The sequence below is a fragment of the Panthera onca genome, chromosome D1 (genome assembly GCF_046562875.1).
Source record: "Panthera onca isolate mPanOnc1 chromosome D1, mPanOnc1 haplotype 2, whole genome shotgun sequence".
Lineage (NCBI taxonomy): Eukaryota > Metazoa > Chordata > Mammalia > Carnivora > Felidae > Panthera > Panthera onca.
Window position 1 is genome coordinate 58,103,245 of NC_138348.1, and position 18,710 is coordinate 58,121,954.

Genomic DNA, 18,710 nt, shown 5'->3' on the forward strand with positions numbered 1-18,710 from the left:
GCAGGAGCCCTGGAGGATCAGAGAAGTGCTTGGTTTCGTGTTGGGTGAAGAGCTTGGGGTCGAACTGCGTGTCGAGAAGTGGCTCCTGGGCCTAAATGGATTAGTGAGAGGTATGGAGTATCCGGAGTTAAGGGGGCGGGTTGAATTTGAGGATGTGAAGAGAGCTTTTCAGACTAGAATGTGGAGTGGGTTGAGAGAATGAACTCACAAGCGCAATTTTCACAAAATCTTGACAGAGCCTCGCACAGCGGGGTTATTTATATTTATAATTAATAACTCCAAAAATGAATAAGCTCCAGTAGTGCTCGACAAAAAAAAACAAAAAACAAACAAAAAAAAACAACAAAACAAAAAACAAAACAACAACAAAACTGGGTGGGGGTTAAGTTTCGTAAATGGAGATTGGTTGGCAGGGGCTGCTTCTGTCTCCATGGCTGTGTAGGTTTCCTCCTATCATCCTGGCAGTTAAAAGTTGCGGGACTGTTGCTTTCAACTTCTTTGCCTTTCGATACCTCCCACAGCCTGCCTCTCTGGTGCTGAGCTTGACGTTGAAAGTGCCCTGTAAAAACACAAAACAGAACTGTGTGTAACTTAGGACTCCGAGACACATCCAGTCAACACAACGTCTATGTTCTTTGATAAAAAAATGCTTACCTAGGAGGAGATTTCCAAGAAACATAATTAGGAAAGGCCAGATATTTGCACCTTTTGTGTTGGGAATTCTGCCATTTTTTTTTTTTTTTTTTTTTTCCAGTAGGGAAAAGGAAGCATTGCTTGTGTATGAAAGTGCAGTCTCTAGAAACTACAGTTTCCGGAATGCAGGCTGTTTTGATTAAAACAGACACCTGCCACTGTCCTAGGATACCTTACTTTTATTTCTTTGTCTTACTTGGCTATATTCCTTATTTTTCCTTTTAAGTTTCACAACATTCTTATGAGAGAGGTACTTTTATTTCCATTTTAGAGATGAAATTGAGGCCCAGAGAGGTTAAGTAACTTGCGGAAGGGTGAACCCCAATTCTATCTGATCCTTGTTCAGAGTAGGTGAGAAGGCCTCCCCAGATGTCATCTAATTTGTGGGTGCTGAGTGATCTCATAAGCTCTTTAGTTTGCTTCAAGTTCTGAGATTATGGTAAAAATTTCTCTGGTCTTCCTACTAGTACTATTGATTATATGGTCAAATAAGATAGAGATGTCTGTTCTCATTCATAAAGTCTGGACTCCTCTGTGAAATATCAGTTCTGGACTTTGATTCATGAGAAGGAGTATGGCTTGATAATTTGTGCAAACTTTTTCTGATGAAGAAATTTGTCATAAAGTGTATCAGTGATTAAGGAAAATTATATAAAATGAGATTCCAGATTAGTATCTATTGAATTACTGAGTATCCACCAATTACTTATATGTTTATATGAGGACTGTGATGAAAAATATTTTTCCTTAAATATTCTTGTCGGATCATTGAGTGTATATAATTACAGGCTTATTAAGTCAAATCATTATAGGAGAATATTGCTGAACAGGGTTTGCGAATTATCTTCTAGCTTCAGTGGGTTGTCTGGACTTGTTAGAGTTATATACAATTTTTTAATTTAGAATTTTAATATGCCGTGCATTCACATAATCCAAACACAAATGTAAGAAAGTGTACAATGGAAAGGTTCCTCCTATCCCTTTACTCATTTCCCACTGCCACCAAAGATTCTCATTTATTCTTCCACAGTTTCTTTATGCTTCTACATAAAAATTCAAATGTATTTATTTTAGTTTTTGATCTTTTTACACAAAAGGTTGTATATTGTATACATTGTTCTGTAACTTGCTTTTTTCCATATAAAGATACGTGATGGAAAGCTTTTCATATCAGCATATAGAAGGTTTCTTTATTCTGCTTACAGCTGCAAGGAATTTCATTGAATGGCTGTAACAATTAACTGTCTATTGGTAGACATTTAGGTTGTTTCCAATCTTTTGCTATTATAAAAAGTCAGTTATAAAATTGTTATATACATGTGTATGTGCATTCATATGGAGAGGTCACCTGTAGCTTTCACCAGATTCTCAAAGGGATGCAGAAAGAATGGTAGGAACCATTGTTTTAACCCAGGTCCCTCATTCTACAGAAGAGAGAACTGAGGCCCAGAAGAGAGTAGAAAGTAACCAGCTAATGGTCGTCATGAGTTAGTAGCAGATAAACAAGGACCAAAACAATAACCCATAAATAAGGGCTAAAACATAGCTTAATTCACAGTTAAATGCTCATGATGACTTGTAATAGGGAAAACTAAAAATACCAGTTTTATAAAAACTTACATTGTGTTTTTGAGTGGGAAACAGCAACAGAACTAGCAATTTTAGGTATATTCAGAAGTATATTGCTTAGCAGTTTTTTTGGGGCATAGTTAGGTTAATTGATAAAAAGAAAGGTCAGAATTCCTTTATAATACTGGAAATTAAATTTTGTAGTAAATGCACTGGTGCTTCAGTGAAATTCTTATATATATATTTTTTAATTTTGTTGAAGCCCCATGGCTCTTTTGGAATTGAATTGTCTATAATAAGTATAAGAGTTTGTGCTTGTAGAAAATTTTGGTTGTGTTGTGACATTTTTGTTTTTTACCAGTTTCCTGACAAGCTTTAAAATTCAGAACCCTAAGGACTCCTGTATAACATGTTTTGTTTTATTCTTATATGCCTTGTCAGTTTGCTTTTGGATATAGTATCAGTTGACTTGTGCAACATTGTGTGAAGGCTACTTCAACTTTATGTTCCTTGAGGTTATAGCTCATCGCATATATTGACATAGTATTTGAACCATTTTGAGCAATATTCACAAGTATGTAATGAATGTTTGTGCTGGGCCAGGCACTGTTCTAGGTTCTTGGGAGACCTTAGTGAATGAAATGTTCAAAGATTTCTTCTTCTTGGAGCTTATATTCTAAATTTAGAGGCAGTCTTGGTCCATTGATTAAAAATAAAAACTGTTTGGGGCGCCTGGGTGGCGCAGTCGGTTAAGCGTCCGACTTCAGCCAGGTCACGATCTCGCGGTCTGTGAGTTTGAGCCCCGCGTCAGGCTCCGGGCTGACGGCTGGGAGCCTGGAGCCTGTTTCCGATTCTGTGTCTCCCTCTCTCTCTGCCCCTCCCCCGTTCATGCTCTGTCTCTCTCTGTCCCAAAAATAAATAAAAAACGTTGAAAAAATAAAAAAATAAAAAAATAAAAACTGTAGCACATGGGCATATATAGGTACTTTTGCAGCTGCATTTGACCCTTGAACAACAGGGGTTTGAACTGTGTGGGTCCACTTATACATGGATTTTTTCAATGAATACATTACAGTACTGTAAATGTATTTTCTCTTTCTTATGATTTTCCTAACATTTTCTTTTTTCTAGCTTAGTTTATTGTAAGAATAGAGTATATAATGCATATAACATACAAAATATGTGTTAATCAGCAGTTTCTATTATTAGTAAAGCATCCGGTCAACAAAGGGCTACAAGTCAAGTTTTTGGAAAGTCAGTAGTTACTGTAGATTTTCAACAGTGCTAAGGGTCAGTGCCCCTAACCCCTCTGTTGTTCAATGGTCATCTGTATATACAACAGCAATACTTAAGTCTCATTGATAATAATGAATCTTAAGAATTAATTTAGTCTTTTGATATGAAATCAAGAGTGACCATTCTAAATTATACTGCTTCTGAAATTGAAACCAAGACCTTTTTAGGATACTTCTTTTTCTTCTACCCTGGGTAATAATTGAAGAGAAAAGCTACGCAAAGGCCAATGAGTCCTTTTTATTTTTTTTATTTTTTTATTTTTTGGAGAGAGAGAACACGAGTCGGGGAGAGGGACAGACGGACAGAGAGAGAGAGAGAATTCTGACACAGGTCTTGATCCCACAACCCTGTGATCATGACCTAAGCCAAAATCAAGAGTTAGACTCTCAACTGATTAAGCCACCCTGGAGCCCCACCAATGAATCTTTTAAATTGGCAGTTAAAACTTAAAAAAAAAATTTTAGTGTTAAAAGCGCGTTTCAAAAATTGAATAGTACCTCATTTATCCCATCCCTTTCATCACCCCTCAACCTCCCTGTTCACTTAGGGTTAACATTATACATTTAAAAAAATTCCTCTTTCTGTGACAAACAAGTAGTTCTGGTTTATTACTCAGTTGGCAGACAATGTTTGCTATGTGTGCAGCCTAAATTGCATTTAGGACTAATGAATAATGAAATCATGTGATTGTAGTGTAAAAGGATAAGAATTTCCCTCAACTGTAGGGATTTGTTGTAAAATGTATAAAATGACTCAACTTTTTATCCTGAATGACACGTACACATATTCCAGAATTTGAGAGTGTCCTTATGTGTTCTACTAATGCAGGAAACAATTCAGAATGAGATTACCTCGCCAACTAAACACTAATTACCATTAAAGGAATATCTGTATCCTATAGAATTCAGGGTTGAGCCTCAAGAATTTAGGAGGTATTTGGTTTTCTTCTTATCCACTTCCAAACTTCCAGTTAATCCGGACAATTGCCTACCCTTGAATTCATTTGTATCTGAGGGTTTTTTTTTTTTGTTTGTTTTTTTGTTTTTTTGGTTTTTTTTTGAGTGTAGGATACGGGATATGTTTGTCAAATGTCATCCCACTAATTCAGTGAGCATTTTGGGGGCACATGCTCTGTAAGATAATACAGTAAAAAAGGGGAATAAGACATGGTCCCTGTTCTTTAAGATTCCACAGTCTGGTTGGAGAAACACCTTATCAAAAATATTACAAAGTAGTAAGTGAGGTAAATGCATAATGCCAACAGAGTATAGGAATGGGATAACTAAGCATCTGGAGGAGAGCTGAGGAATTTGAGCTCTATGCTGAAAAGGTAGGAATTTACCAGGTGAGAGAGGAGGGGATGGCCATTCCAGGCAGAAGAACCTACATGCACAAAGGCATGAAGTCTCTTGGCATATTCAGGGACTGACAGGAAGTTAAATATAGATGAATTGTGGGACTGAAGTGGGAAAGAAGAGAAGGGACTGTGGAAGTTAGATCACAAAGGGCATGGTATGTCATGATAAAATAATTTGGGACTTTGTCCTATAGACAGTGCAGAGCCCTTACAGATTTTTAAGTAATGACGTCATCATAATGATGTGCTTTAGAAAGAATATTGGTTGGGGCATGGAGGAAAGACATGAATAGAAATGAAGAAGGGAGTCCAGTTAGAGGACTATTTTAGTAGTCCAGGCAAGAGATGAAGAGGGCCTGGACTAAAGCAGTGTCTGTGGGGATGTTTCCTTCCGTCATGCATTAATTTAGTAATCATTTGAGGGTCTTCTGTGTGCTAGGCAGTGGAACTGCATATAGAATAAAGCATGATTCTTTCTCTTTGAGTCAGGGTAGTTGGGAAGATTGGTGCACAAACATGCAACTGAAATGTGTAATAAATGCAATTATAATGGTAATGCAAGATATCATTGTAGAAGGCAGTAAGGAATATGTTAATGGGGCAAGTTAATGGAGCAGGATCTGGAGACAGATTGCCTGTGTTTGAATTACAGCTCTGCCATTTATAGCTGTGTGCCATTGCGTAGGTTGCTTCAACTCTGTACCTTAGTTTCCTCATTTGCAAATGGGGATAGTAATAGCAAAATCATAATGTTGGTAAGACTAAATAATTAGTAGAATGCTTGGCATATAAAGAACTCAATGAAGAGCTTCCAGCTTGGATGGGTCAGAAATGGCTTCAGTGAAAGGCAGACACTTGACCCTGAGTATTCAGTAGGTGGATGGGGGCAGGATGAAGATGAGGGAAACCGGTATATGCAGAAGTACAGGACTCTGAAATAACAAGGAGACTTCCAGGGATTGTAAGTAGGAGTGATTGGAGCATAGACTACATGTGGGAGAGTGGGAGGAGATGGAATTCCAGAAATAAGCAGTTACTGAATAACTGGACTTTGAATGCCATGCTCAGGAGTGAGGATCCACTGAGGAATTTTAAAGAAGAGTTCCATCTTTGCATTTTAGAGTGATTACTCCTATGGGGTTAATGTAGCAAATGGATTGGAGAGCCCAGATTCTCTTTTAGCAAGAGGGCTAACTTAGATGAGAAGATGCTTCTGCTGCAAATATCCAGAAAAGCTGGATGATATTGAACTAACAATTCTTTTAAAAGAATTCCTGAGCTTTCAGGAAAGACAGGAAAATCTCCAGGTTCTAGAAATAAAAATGGAACTAAAAGCCAAAACTTTAGTAAGCTCATGCTATGTTGCCCTAGAGTGGGGGTGAAGGGGTGGAGTGAGGGGCTATTTCTGGTTTTCTATTCCTAGTGGATTGAGTTTTAACCACAGAAAAAGGAACCAAAACTAAGACTTCTGCATAAAACTGGGATTCTTGATGTGCATTCAAAGTGAAGGGGTAGGCAGAGAATAATCTTCCTTCTGGTACAAGCCAGTAATAAGAAATTTTGTCTTGATTTACTTGGGCTCTATGCAGAGAGGAAATGGAGAAAAGAGCTTTCCTGAGAAATTGAAGCGCACGATGTATGCCTTGCTCATATTTGGGATCTGATTTTATATTATATGGTTTTAAGTATCACCATGCTGAGAAATTAATATAAAAGCTGGCTCCAAACTAGTGATACCCATGGATCACCTGGAGAAAGGAAAAAAAAGACTGTGGTACTCCCAACTCGCTCCAGAAGAGATTCTTTAAGAAGAGATAAGCCCAACCAAAGATGAACTTATAATTGAATGTGACACACGAGGAAACAATTTTCTAACATAAATGAGACTTAGTAGCTATAATAAGCAAGGGGATTCTATCTCCAGGAACTGGGATAGTAGAATAGCAGCTTAAATGATAATTTAAATTGGCACACTTTAAGTGACTAAAGACATTAAAGAATTAATGGAAATCTCAAGAAGTGAGAAGGACATTATGAAACAGGTGCATTTAAAAAAGAGCTAAACATAATGCAAAATATAGTCAGGGAGGTTAAAAAAAGCTCAGTGAATAAGGTAAGCACTAGTTTACACGGATGAAGAGAAAATCAGTAAGCTGGGAATTAGATATGTGGAAATCCTGAGGATGCAGAACAGTAGGATAAAGGAAAATCTGAAAGAGAGGTGAAGAGAAATGAAAGGTCAAGAAGACCCATCATCTAATAGTTACAGAAGGAGAAGAATAGAATGTGGGAGACATGGAATTTAAAGAGATGGTGACTTGAGAGTATTTTGGAATTAATAAGAAGACATGAATCCTTAGGTTTTAGAGTCATGAGGCCCTAGAAAGAATTAAATGAACAAAGCAAACAACCCCCACAACTAAACACATTGCAATGAAACTGTAGAACACCACAGGCACTTTAAAAAGCAACCAGAAAGGAAAAACAAAGGAGCAACAGACTGAGAGCAGACATCTTATAACCAAGAGAGGCCAGAAGAAAATGGAACAATGTTTTCTCAGTGTTGAGAGATCTGAATTTTGTATTCAGCTAAGTTATAATTCAAGAGTGAGGACAAAATAAAAATATTTTCAGATAAACAAAAATACAGAGAATTTACCACGCTGTTTCTGAAAGAACTATTATACTGAAGAATATACATCAGCAAGAAAGAAATGTAATGGGAGAAAATAGGATACAAGAAAACATGGTGAACAAAGAAATGGGTAGGTAAACTAAGTGAATATTGACTCTATAAAGCAAAAATAATTATGACTAATATGTAGGGGTTAAAACCAAAATGGGACTAAAATATCAGACAAGGATAAAATGTAAGCTGGGAGGGAAGGTGATCAGCATTGAAGAGTTGTAAGGTTCTATATATAGTTCAGGAGGATAGAGATATTGATTAACTTTAGGCTCTTGGTCAGATGCATATTAAAAATTTAAGGGTAACCACCAAAAGAAATGGAATGTAAACTCGATCTGCTGCATATATATAGAACCATACACCTCCCAAATTAGAGAATACACATTCTTTTATTTTTTTATTAAAAAAATTTTTTTTAACATTTATTTATTTTTGAGAGACAGAGTGTGAGCAGGGGAAGGGCAGAGAGAGAGTGAGAGCGAGAGTGAGTGAGAGAGAGAGAGAGAGAATCTGAAGCAGGCTCCAGGCTCTGAGCTGTCAGCACAGAGCCTGACATGGGGCTCGAACCCACAAACTGTGAGATCATGACCCGTGCCAAAGTTGGACGCCCAACTGACTGAGCCACCTAGGCACCCCAAGATTTTACATTCTTTTAAACAAATGTAGAACATGCACAAAGAAAGTTTTAACAGATACCAAAGATTGCTATATAAACTGTTATCTCATCCCAGTACAATAAAATTAGAAATCAGTGACAAATATAACCTATCCCCCTCCCAGCCCATGTTTGGAAATTTAAAAAGCAGAAACAAACGTCTAAATAATGTATGGTGAAGAACAAAATCATGGAAATTGGAATATATTTAGAGTTGAGTAACAATGAGATAGTAAACAACTATCTCAGAATCTGTGGAGTATAACTAAAGCAAAACTAAGAAAAATTTAAGTGTCTGAATTATGTTTCATTAAATCCTAAGATGCCATCATTTGTAAGATGTGCTGTCATTTACCAAACAATGCTTTACTGTCACTCAGACTTTTTAACTTTGTACTTACTGAAAGAGTTCTTATAAATTTATTACAGATTTAACGTATCACTTGAGCATATGTTTATAAAAGGAAGTAACGTGATAAATTAGAATATTCCTGTGACTTCATATTCAGAGCCTGATTCTTCTAAATCATAGAGGTTGTGTTTTTCTATGTAGTATTGTTTACTGTGTCATTGAGACCATTGGTGATACAGAATTTCTTAAAAGAGTGTTCCACAGCTCTAACATTTTTCTTTTCTTTTTAAGGAAAAGAACTTTTTAATTTAAATTTTAGTTAACACAGTGCAATATTGGTTTCAGGGGTAGAATTCAGTGATTCATCACTTAGCATTTAACACTCAGTGCTCATCACAACAAGTGCCCTCCTTAGTATACATCACCCATCTAGCCCATCTCCCACCTCCCTCCCTCTGTCAAATTCATAGTTTGTTTTCTATTATCTAACATTGTTCTTTAACACTGCTGACACCCATCGTGTATGGATGCTCATGCTTTTTTGAGCTTGCCAAATGGCATCAACAAAATGTTTTCAGATGAGATTTATAGTTCTTCCTCAGATGGCCTTTATAGGCTAATACTGAGGTTACAGTTGTCCAGTCACCAGGGATAACCACCAAATCATACATTTTTTGGTGAGCTTACTCTTTAATTGTGTACATTTATACATAAATAAGCAATGACAGTGCCATCATCACTGCTGCCTGGCTGACAGTGATTATAAGACTTCAACTGTAAGAAACATCCCAATTTCAGAGATGTTAATATGAAGAAATGTAGGTCCTAGAACCTGTAAGATATTTGAGTTGAAGAAAGCCTAAACATTATTGAGTTAAGTGGTGAACCGAAATAGTTAGAAAAGTAATAGCAGAGGGGCACCTGGGTGGCTCAGGTCGTGATCTCACGTTCATGAGTTCCAGCCCTGCACTGTCAGTGCAGAGCCTGCTTGGGATTCTCTTTCTCCCTCTCTACCCCTCCCCTGCTCATGCTCTCTCTGTCTCGCTCCCTAAATAAATAAACAAATATTAAAAAAAAATAGATTAAACCCAAAGGAAGTAGAAGATAGGAAAGAATAAAAATAACAGAAATTAATGGAATAAAAAATAAACAGTGAAGAGGATTAATAAAGCCAAAATCTAATTCACTGAAGGTCGTAATACAAGATTTATATTATGGGGGTGCCTGGGTGGCTCTGTCGGTTGAGCGTCTTAACTTCAGCTCAGGTCATGATCTCACAGTGTGTGAGTTTGAGTCCCATGTCAGGCTCTGTGCTGACAGCTCAGAGCCTGGAGCCTGCTTCGCATTCTGTGTCTCCCTCTCTCTCTGCCCCTCCCCTGCTCATGCTCTGTCTCTCTCTGTCTCAAAAATAAATAAAAACATTTAAAAAAATAAAAAAAAGGTTTATATTATGGACAAATCTCTGGCAAGATTGGTCAAAGAAAAAGAAAAACAAGAAGGCATAAATGATATTAGGAATGCAACAGAGAATACAACTACAGATGTGATAAAGATATAAAAATCCCGTAAATATAGAATATGGGCTTTATGCCATGAATTTGAAATATTGCATAAAATAGTTCATTTACTAAAAACTGCAATCTGTCACAGATTGCTTAAGAATAAATAGAAAATATGAACAGAAATGTAACTAAAAAAGAAAATGAATAGTAAAATCTATCCACTAAGTAATATGTAGATAAAATAAGCAAAATCCAGAATGTGGGAAACTGCAGGATACATGGCCCATTACCACAAATAATGTGAAGAAGAAGGAGGAAGAGGAAGAAGAGGAAGAGGAAGAGCAATAGAAGGGAAACCTGTAGATGAAAAGACATGACAAATTTAAGTGCGTGAATTTATTTGGATACTGATTTGAAAAACTGTGTCAAAACATTTGATAGGAATTTGAACATTGTTTGGATGTTTGTTGATATTAAAGATTATGAAATGTTCAACGTGACAATAGTTACATATTTTGTAAGAGTCCTTTAGGAGAGATACTAAAATGTTCCCAGATAAGATGATTTGATGTCTGGGATTTGCTTCAAAATCATTCCTTCAAGGGGAGTGGGGAGAGGTAATGATTGGGGGAATAGATGAAATATGATTGGCAATGAATTGATTGTTGAGGCTGGGGGATGGATAGGTTGGGGTTCATTATACAGGTATCTGTAATAAATATTTGGGACGTTTCTGTAATAAAAGGCAGAAGAAAAATTCTGTCTGCTTAGGATGCACCAGGCACAGGGTTTTACAGGTTACCCAAATATTGCAGGATGCAGACTATTCCAGGAAAGAAAAGTGTTTTCAGGTTCCTTTTGGAAGGCTTTTACAACTTGATATCAAAATCATACAAGGACAGCATAAGAAAGGAAAAATACAGACCAATCTCATGAATGTAGATTTAAGAAATCCAAAATGAAATATACACTAATCTAGTAGTGCATTAAAAAAAAAACTCACAACCAAGTAGCATTTATTCCAGGAATAGGGGTTCAGTTTAACATTAAGAATCTAATGTAATTCAGTATACAGCATTAATGAACTAAAGGAAAGTAAAACCATATGATCATCTCAATAGATTCTTAAAAGAGCATTTGACAAGAATTTACCATTCATTCATTTAAAAAGCTAGAACACCTGGAGTAGAGGGGAACTTTTTCTTTTTTAGTGGAACTTGTCAATAAGGATGATTAGTGAGTGGCCAAGAACACTCAAGACAATTTTGGAGCACATTGCTTTATCAAATATTAAGCTATTATAAAGCCGTATTAATTGAAAAAGGTACTGATGTGAGGATAGTTGGATAACCAGTGTTAAATAATTAAAAAGTCCAGGGGCACCTGGGTGGCTCAGTCGGTTGAGCGTCTGGCTTCGGCTCAGGTCATGATCTCACGGTTTGTGGATTCGAGCCCCGTGTCAGGCTCTGTGCTGACAGCTCAGAGCCTGGAGCCTGCTTCAAATTCCATGTCCCCCTCTCTCTCTGCTCCTCCCCTGCTCGTGCTCTGTCTTTCTCTCTCTCAAAAATAAATAAATATTAAAAAAATTAAAATAATTAAAAAGTCCAAAAAATAAGGAGTTGAGTAACAGGCCCTCATATATTTGAATTTGATAGATGACAGATGGCATTACAAATCAGTGGGGCAAATATTTTCTTTTTCTTTTCTTTTTTTTTTTTAAATATAATTTATTGTCGAATTGGTTCCCATACAATACCCAGTGCTCATCCCAACAAGTGCCCTCCTCCCTGCCCATCTCCCACTTTCCCCTCTCCCCCAACCCCCCATCTACCCTTAGTTTGTTCTCAGTCCTTAAGAGTCTCTTATGGTTTGCCTCCCTCCCTCTCTGTAACTTTTCCCCCGCTCCTGCATGGTCTTCTGTTAAGTTTCTCAAGATCCACATATGAATGAAAACATTATGGTATCTGTCTTTCTCTGCCTGGCTTATTTCACTTAGCATAATACCCTCCAGTTCCATCCACATTGCTGCAAATGGCCAGATTTCATTCTTTCTCATTGCCAAGTAGTATTCCATTGCACATATAAACCACATCTTCTTTATCCATTCATCAGTTGATGGACATTTAGGCTCTTTCCATAATTTGGCTATTGAAAGTGCTGCTATGAACATTGGGGTACATGGGCCCCTATGCATCAGCACTCCTGTCTCCTTTGGGTAGATTCCTAGCAGTGCTGTTTCTGGGTCAGAAGGTAGTTCTATTTTTAATTTTTTGAGGAACCTCCACAGTGTTTTCCAGAGTGGCTGCACCAGTTTGCATTCCCACCAGCAGTGCAAGGGGGTTCCCGTTTCTCCACATCCTCTCCAGCATCTATAGTCTCCTGATTTGTTCATTTCAGCCACTCTGACCAGCGTGAGGTGATATCTGAGTGTGGTTTTGATTTGTATTTCCCTGATGAGGAGTGACATTGAGCATCTTTTCATGTGTCTGTTGGCCATCCGGATGTTTTCTTTGGGAAAGTGTCTATTCATGTCTTCTGCCCATTTCTTCACTGGATTATTTTTTGGGTGTAGAGTTTGGTGAGTTCTTTATGGATTTTAGATACTAGCCCTTTATCCCACATGTCATTTGCAAATATCTTTTCCCATTCCATCGGTTGCCTTTTAGTTTTGTTGATTGTTTCCTATGCAGTGCAGAAGCTTTTTATCTTGATGAGGTCCCAGTAGTTCATTTTTGCTTTTAATTCCCTTGCCTTTGGAGATGTGTCAAGTAAGAAATTGCTGCAGCTGAGGTCAGAGAGGTTTTTTCCTCCTTTCTCCTCTAGGGTTTTGATGGTTTTCTGTCTCACATTCAGGTCCTTTATCCAGTTTGAGTTTATTTTTGTGAATGGTGTAAGAAAGTGGTCTAGTTTCATTCTTCTGCATGTTGCTGTCCAGTTCTTCCAGCACCATTTGTTAAAGAGACTGTCTTTTTTCCATTGGATATTCTTCCCTGCTTTGTCAAAGATTAGTTGGCCATACATTTGTGGGTCTAATTCTGGGGCCTCTATTCCACTGGTCTATGTATCTGTTTTTGTGCCAATACCATACTGTCTTGATGATTACAGCTTTATAGTAGAGGCTAATGTCTGGGATTGTGATGCCTCCCATTTTGGTTTTCTTCTTCAATATTACTCTGGCTATTCGGTGTCTCAAAGAACCCATTTTCAATTGTTGTGGATAGTTAGCTAACCTTATAGAAAACCAGAAAAAAAAAAATAGATCTTTACCTCATACTATACACAAAAAGTTAATTCCAAATGGATTAAATGTCAAACCACAAAACTTAGAAAATACTAGAAGTATCTTTATGAAAATGAGGTAGAGAAGGATTCTTCATACAAATAAACAGCATAAAGGAAAGACATAATTTGGATACATTAAACACTTCTGTATTATAATGTAAAGTAAGATAAATCACAGGGTGGAAGAAAATGTTTTCAATGAAATTACCAATTAAAGATTAATATCCAAAATATATGAGAAACCACAAATCGCTATGACAGACACCTCACCAGAAAAATAGTGAAAAAATAGTCTATTTGAATAGACATTTCATGGAAGAGGAAAACTGAAAAGCCAATAAACATCTGGAGTTATGCTGACTATCATTGATAATTAGGGAAAAGCAAATTAAGCCAATGATGAGAGGCTACCAGACTGCATAATTTATGATCAATTAATGATAATTAATGGGGACCCACATGCTGCTGGGGAAGTAAAACCTGGTATAACCATTTTGGAGAGCAGTTTGGCCATACCTAGTAAGGTTGAAGAGATACATTCTTTATCTCTTGCCATGTGGCAATTCCGTTAATAGGTGTCTGCCCTATGTATGAATGTGTATGACATTTATGATATATATTCATGTATATACACCTATACACAATTACAAAATTTTAAAAAATGATGCTCATTATAGTACTGGAAAGAGTAGTAACAGCTGTCCTTGATAGGAAAAGGGATAAAGGGATAAATTATGGTTCAGGCAATTATTGTTTATCTTTCTAGAGAGAACTATTGTTAATAATTATACATTTCCTGCCAGACTTTACTAGCTTTTTACCTATGCCTAAATATTATATATGGCTTTTTAAAAATGATAATTAGTAAAAAGAAATTGTTTAACTTTCTTTTGATATATAAGGGCCAAATTGATGTTTAATGACTTCATTGACTAGGGAAGGTTCTGTTGCCTCAGGATATCACTCACATGTATCCTGTAGTATCTGAAATTCAATACATATTTTCTTTAGGTCCCTTATTCTTGCGGTTCTCTTAAAATGCAGGTACTTTTGAGAAAGAGAACTAGATAAACTTGTTCATATAGGGTAGGGAGGTTTTATCATTTTATGCATTCTTAAAGTTGGGATAGTTTTGGAGAGGGAAATAGCATTTATGGAGTTTACTTTGTATTAGGTCCCATATGTTAGGTTTTATAGTTTACTTGCTAGACATTTATAGAGTATCTAGATGTGTAAGGCATTGAACTAGGTGCTTAAAAAGGGTAGACTTGAAGAGAGCAAGAATGTTTAGAGGAGGAACATTGAAGGAAGAAGAATTATCTTTCATACTTAATAACTGTGCCTGAGTCTATTTTAGAAGATTAGGTTAAAAATAAGTGTCAGACGATTGTGATGAAGATATGTAAGGGAAGAAGAGTGCTGATTAGTCATACTGATAAAGATGGTGCAAGACTGTCCAATTTCAACATCTCACTTTTCTTTCTGGTTTTCTAGAAGAAATGGATAGTATTACTGTGGAGATAGTTGTATGCAAAAGCTGAGCTGGTTTATCCCAGACTGATAACTTTCCATAAGCCTGCTATTAGCTGTTTTGATTTGAAAGATCCTTAGTACTTAGGCTAAGTAAAGATTCTGTTTGTTTATCAGATTATCCCCATTCATTGAACTCTTTCGTGCCTATTGTAAACTGACCCTGGGGAACCTTGGAGGTCCTTCTTGGTGACTTTATTAAGAGCAGTTTTGGGAGAGTGGTGGAACAAACTAAGGCCCTAATAGCATGAGTTAAAGTGAGAAAGGAGAAACAGCAAATATATACACTACTCTTTGGAGGGGTCTGCTGTAAAGGGGGGCAGGGAAACAGGCCAGTACTTGCTGGAGGGCAAGAGCTCAGGAGTTGTTTCTTTTTAAGATAGCTGATATTATGTCATGTTTGTGTATTAGATTTGTGTGTTATCATAGTAGAGAGGAAGAAATTGATGCTGGAGAGAGTAGAGAAAAGTGATGAGCTAAGGTGAGAGAAGATGAGACCTGGAACACCAAGGGGAGATTGATTTTATACATGAATAGGGATATTTCTCCCATTGTGGGGACTACTCATTGCTGTCTCTATATTGGACAGTTTTAATGGTTTGAAAGTTAAGTTTTCTAGTGAATTAAAATCTACTTCCCTAGTTTTAGTATTCAAGTATTTAAAGACCATGATTACTTCTATCTAAATTTTTAGGTTAAACTTCTCAAATTCATTTCTTTGGTCTTCTTCCTCCCTTTCCAAATGTTCTGATCATGCTACAGTACTTAGAGTTCTTGTAATATAGTATGCTTTTTGGCCTTTTGTCCCCTATGATTATCCTACCTGGAATACTCTATCTTCCCGTCAAATTATACTCATCTTCTCAGGCCCAGGTGAAATATTAAGTGCTCTGTAAAATTTTTTTCACACTCATACAGGAGTCAGTTATCTTCCTTTGTGCCACCACACAGCATATGCATCACTCATGTCACTGGATTTCAGTTCCTCATTTGTGTATCTGGCACTGCAGTGAACTCTCTGAGGTCAGAGATTATGTCTTCATGTATTCAGCACTTCATATGGTACTTAGAATGTATTAGATACATAGTAAATGTTTAATGGAGGAAAAAGATTTCTAAAAAAAAAGAAATCCCTAAAAGTTCTTGATTATATGTTATGATTCCTTCTGGTTGGTCCTCTTTAAATATGCCACTCAGAGATGACTCTCATACTTTAAATAATACCTGACTAATGCAAAGTGTGGTGGGGCTTACTGTCCCTCCTTCTGGATGCTAATTCTTTTCTTTCTCTCTCTCTCTTTCTCTTCCTTTCCTTCTCTTCTCTTGTCTTCTCTTTTTTTCTAGATCGAGAGAGAGTGAGGGGGAGAGGGATAGAGAGTATCTTAAGCAGGCTGCATGCCCAGTGCAGAACCTGAGGCAGGGCTCCATCTCATGACCCTGAGATTATGACCTGAGCTGAAATCAAGAGTGTATGCTTAAATGACTGAGCCACCCAGATGCCCCTGGATGTAAAATTCTTAATACTGCTAAAGATTGCAGTAGCCTTACTCATACTGAATTTGTCAGCAACAAAACTGGTTTCTTTCCTTGTTTTTTTTTTTTTTGGGCATGAATTACTGTCAAGACATCTTCCTCATCACATGATTTACCACAAAATTTTTAAGCTTGAAGATAACTTATTTCCAATTTTGGTTTGGTTTTTATTTTTCTGAGTAGCAGTGGACTTATTTTCCCTTTGACTCCCTTCTGTTTTGCCATTTCTCTTGTGTTTTGCTTGTGTTTGGTTCTGTAAAACTTCAACAAAAGATTGGACTTTACTGAAGTTTACCTTTGCCTTAATTATAAAGAAAAGCTTTATTAACTTCAGCTTCCTTCAGACAACAAATTATTTGAAAGACTTTGGTATAAAATGGTGCTAATGGTATTAAAGATCTTTCTCATTGGTTCATTCTACAAAAATGTTTTAGGCCACTGAGTCTTACACTGAGACACATACCTAGAGACCATCCCTATCTTAAAGGAAATCTTCTAGTTTGGGGAGGCAGAGGCAGCGACAAATAATTATAACATGGGTAATAAATGCTACTACCATTGAGAGAAGTGCAGAATGTTATGAGGCCTACAGGAAGCTGATGTAATTCTCTCTGGGTTAAGCGGGAAAAGCTTCACAAAGGAGAGAGCAATGGATCAGCTTTGGAAGTAATCACTGTATAGTGAGAAGGAGAAAAACCATTCTGGAAAGAGGAAGTGGCATATATAAAGTCATAGAGGAGACAGGGTATGGCATATCCAGGAATAGATGTCTTAAGTCTGGGGAGGGGAGAGGTATTGCGGGAATGGAAAAATGTGGCTGGCGTGGTAGATTGGGTACTGTTTATAAATCTTGTAGGCAGAAAGAAGCCAGGAGGATGATAGGGTAAGGTCTGTGTTTTATAGAAAACCAAGGAAACAGTGTTGATGGTAGATGGAAAGACAAAGAGTGCAAGAGAGCAATTAGGCTACCATTTAATACACACAGAATCTGTACCAAATAGATATTGGAGGATTAAAAAAAATTTTTTTAATGTTTATTTATTTTTGAAAGAGAGAGAGACAGAGACAGAGTTGTGTGTGTGGGGAGAGGCAGAGAGAGAGGGAGACACAGAATCCTAGATAGGCTCCAGGCTCTGAGCTGTCAGCACAGAGCCTGATGTGGGGCTCAAACCCACAAACTGTGAGATCATGACCTGAGCCATAGTTGGATGCTTAACCAACTGAACCACTCAGGCGCTCCTAGATATTGGAGGATTAGATGAGAAAAGCAACCCTATTATGGTAGGTAGTACTCCCATTTTACAGATGAAGAAACACAGGCTTTGGGAGTGTAAAGACTATTAATATTTATCCTGTGGGTGGTAGCTTTGAACGCATGTAGTATAGCTCCAAATCCAGCACTCTTTCTAATTTTGGTATCATTCCACCTTGTGGACTAGTGTGAATGATTCTTTGACTCAAACAGAGCAGAAATTAAATCCAAAGGATTTTGTGCTAGGATGATGGATATAGTGGGACAACCATGTGGTGGTCTTGTTCTGCCTACATCTACAGGACCTCCCTCTCTGCAGCATTCCTATACCTGTATTTGCATCTATGACATCTTTTATTGTGTGTCTCCTGTTGATTTGACTGTGCTGATCCAATGCAAGCTGCCTAACCATGTCTAATTGTTTGGGCCATTTCTGGACTAAACAAGGAAGCTTACTGCTTTCATTCTACTTTTGTTTAATATGTGCGTTTGCAAATTCTGTTCATCTCTGTTACTTTGTCTTTCTCCAATCCATGTGTCTTAGTCAATTTGGGCTGTTATAGCAGAATATCATGGACTAGGTGGCTTATAAACAACAGAAATTATTTTCTCATGGTCCTGGAGGCTGGGAAGTCAAAGATCAAGATGCTAGTAGATTTGGTGTCTTGTGAGGGCCCACCTCCTAGTTCACGAACTCATTTTCTTGCTGCTTTTGTCCTCACTTGGTTGAAAGGCAGAGGAGCTCTCTAGCATCTCTTTCATACGGGCACTAATCCCATTCATGAGGGCAAAGCCCTCATGACCTAATCGCCTTTGCAAGGCCCCACCTCTAAATGCCATCACACTGGGGATTAGATTTCAACATATGAATTTGCAGGTGGGGGGGGGTGGAGAGGTGGTAATGCAAACATTTAGTACCAGACATTGATAGATAGAGTCAGCAGGCCAGACCCAGCCTGCTGCTCATTTTTGTAAATAAAGCTTTTCTTGGAACACAGCC

General features: G+C 37.4%; 1 protein-coding gene and 1 long non-coding RNA gene across 5 annotated transcripts in view; one reads left to right on the plus strand and one right to left on the minus strand.

Moving 5' to 3' along the window:
- RNF169 (ring finger protein 169) overlaps positions 1–18,710 on the plus strand; it is a 106,099-nt gene that overhangs the window by 862 nt on the left and 86,527 nt on the right. The gene's annotated exons all lie outside the window — the stretch shown is intronic.
- LOC132661285 (uncharacterized) overlaps positions 249–18,710 on the minus strand; it is a 40,854-nt gene continuing 22,392 nt past the window's right edge. For all 3 annotated transcript variants that reach the window (XR_009602175.3, XR_009602173.3, XR_009602174.3), the window contains one exon: positions 249–559. This is a non-coding gene — a long non-coding RNA (uncharacterized LOC132661285). The remainder of the gene's footprint in view (positions 560–18,710) is intronic.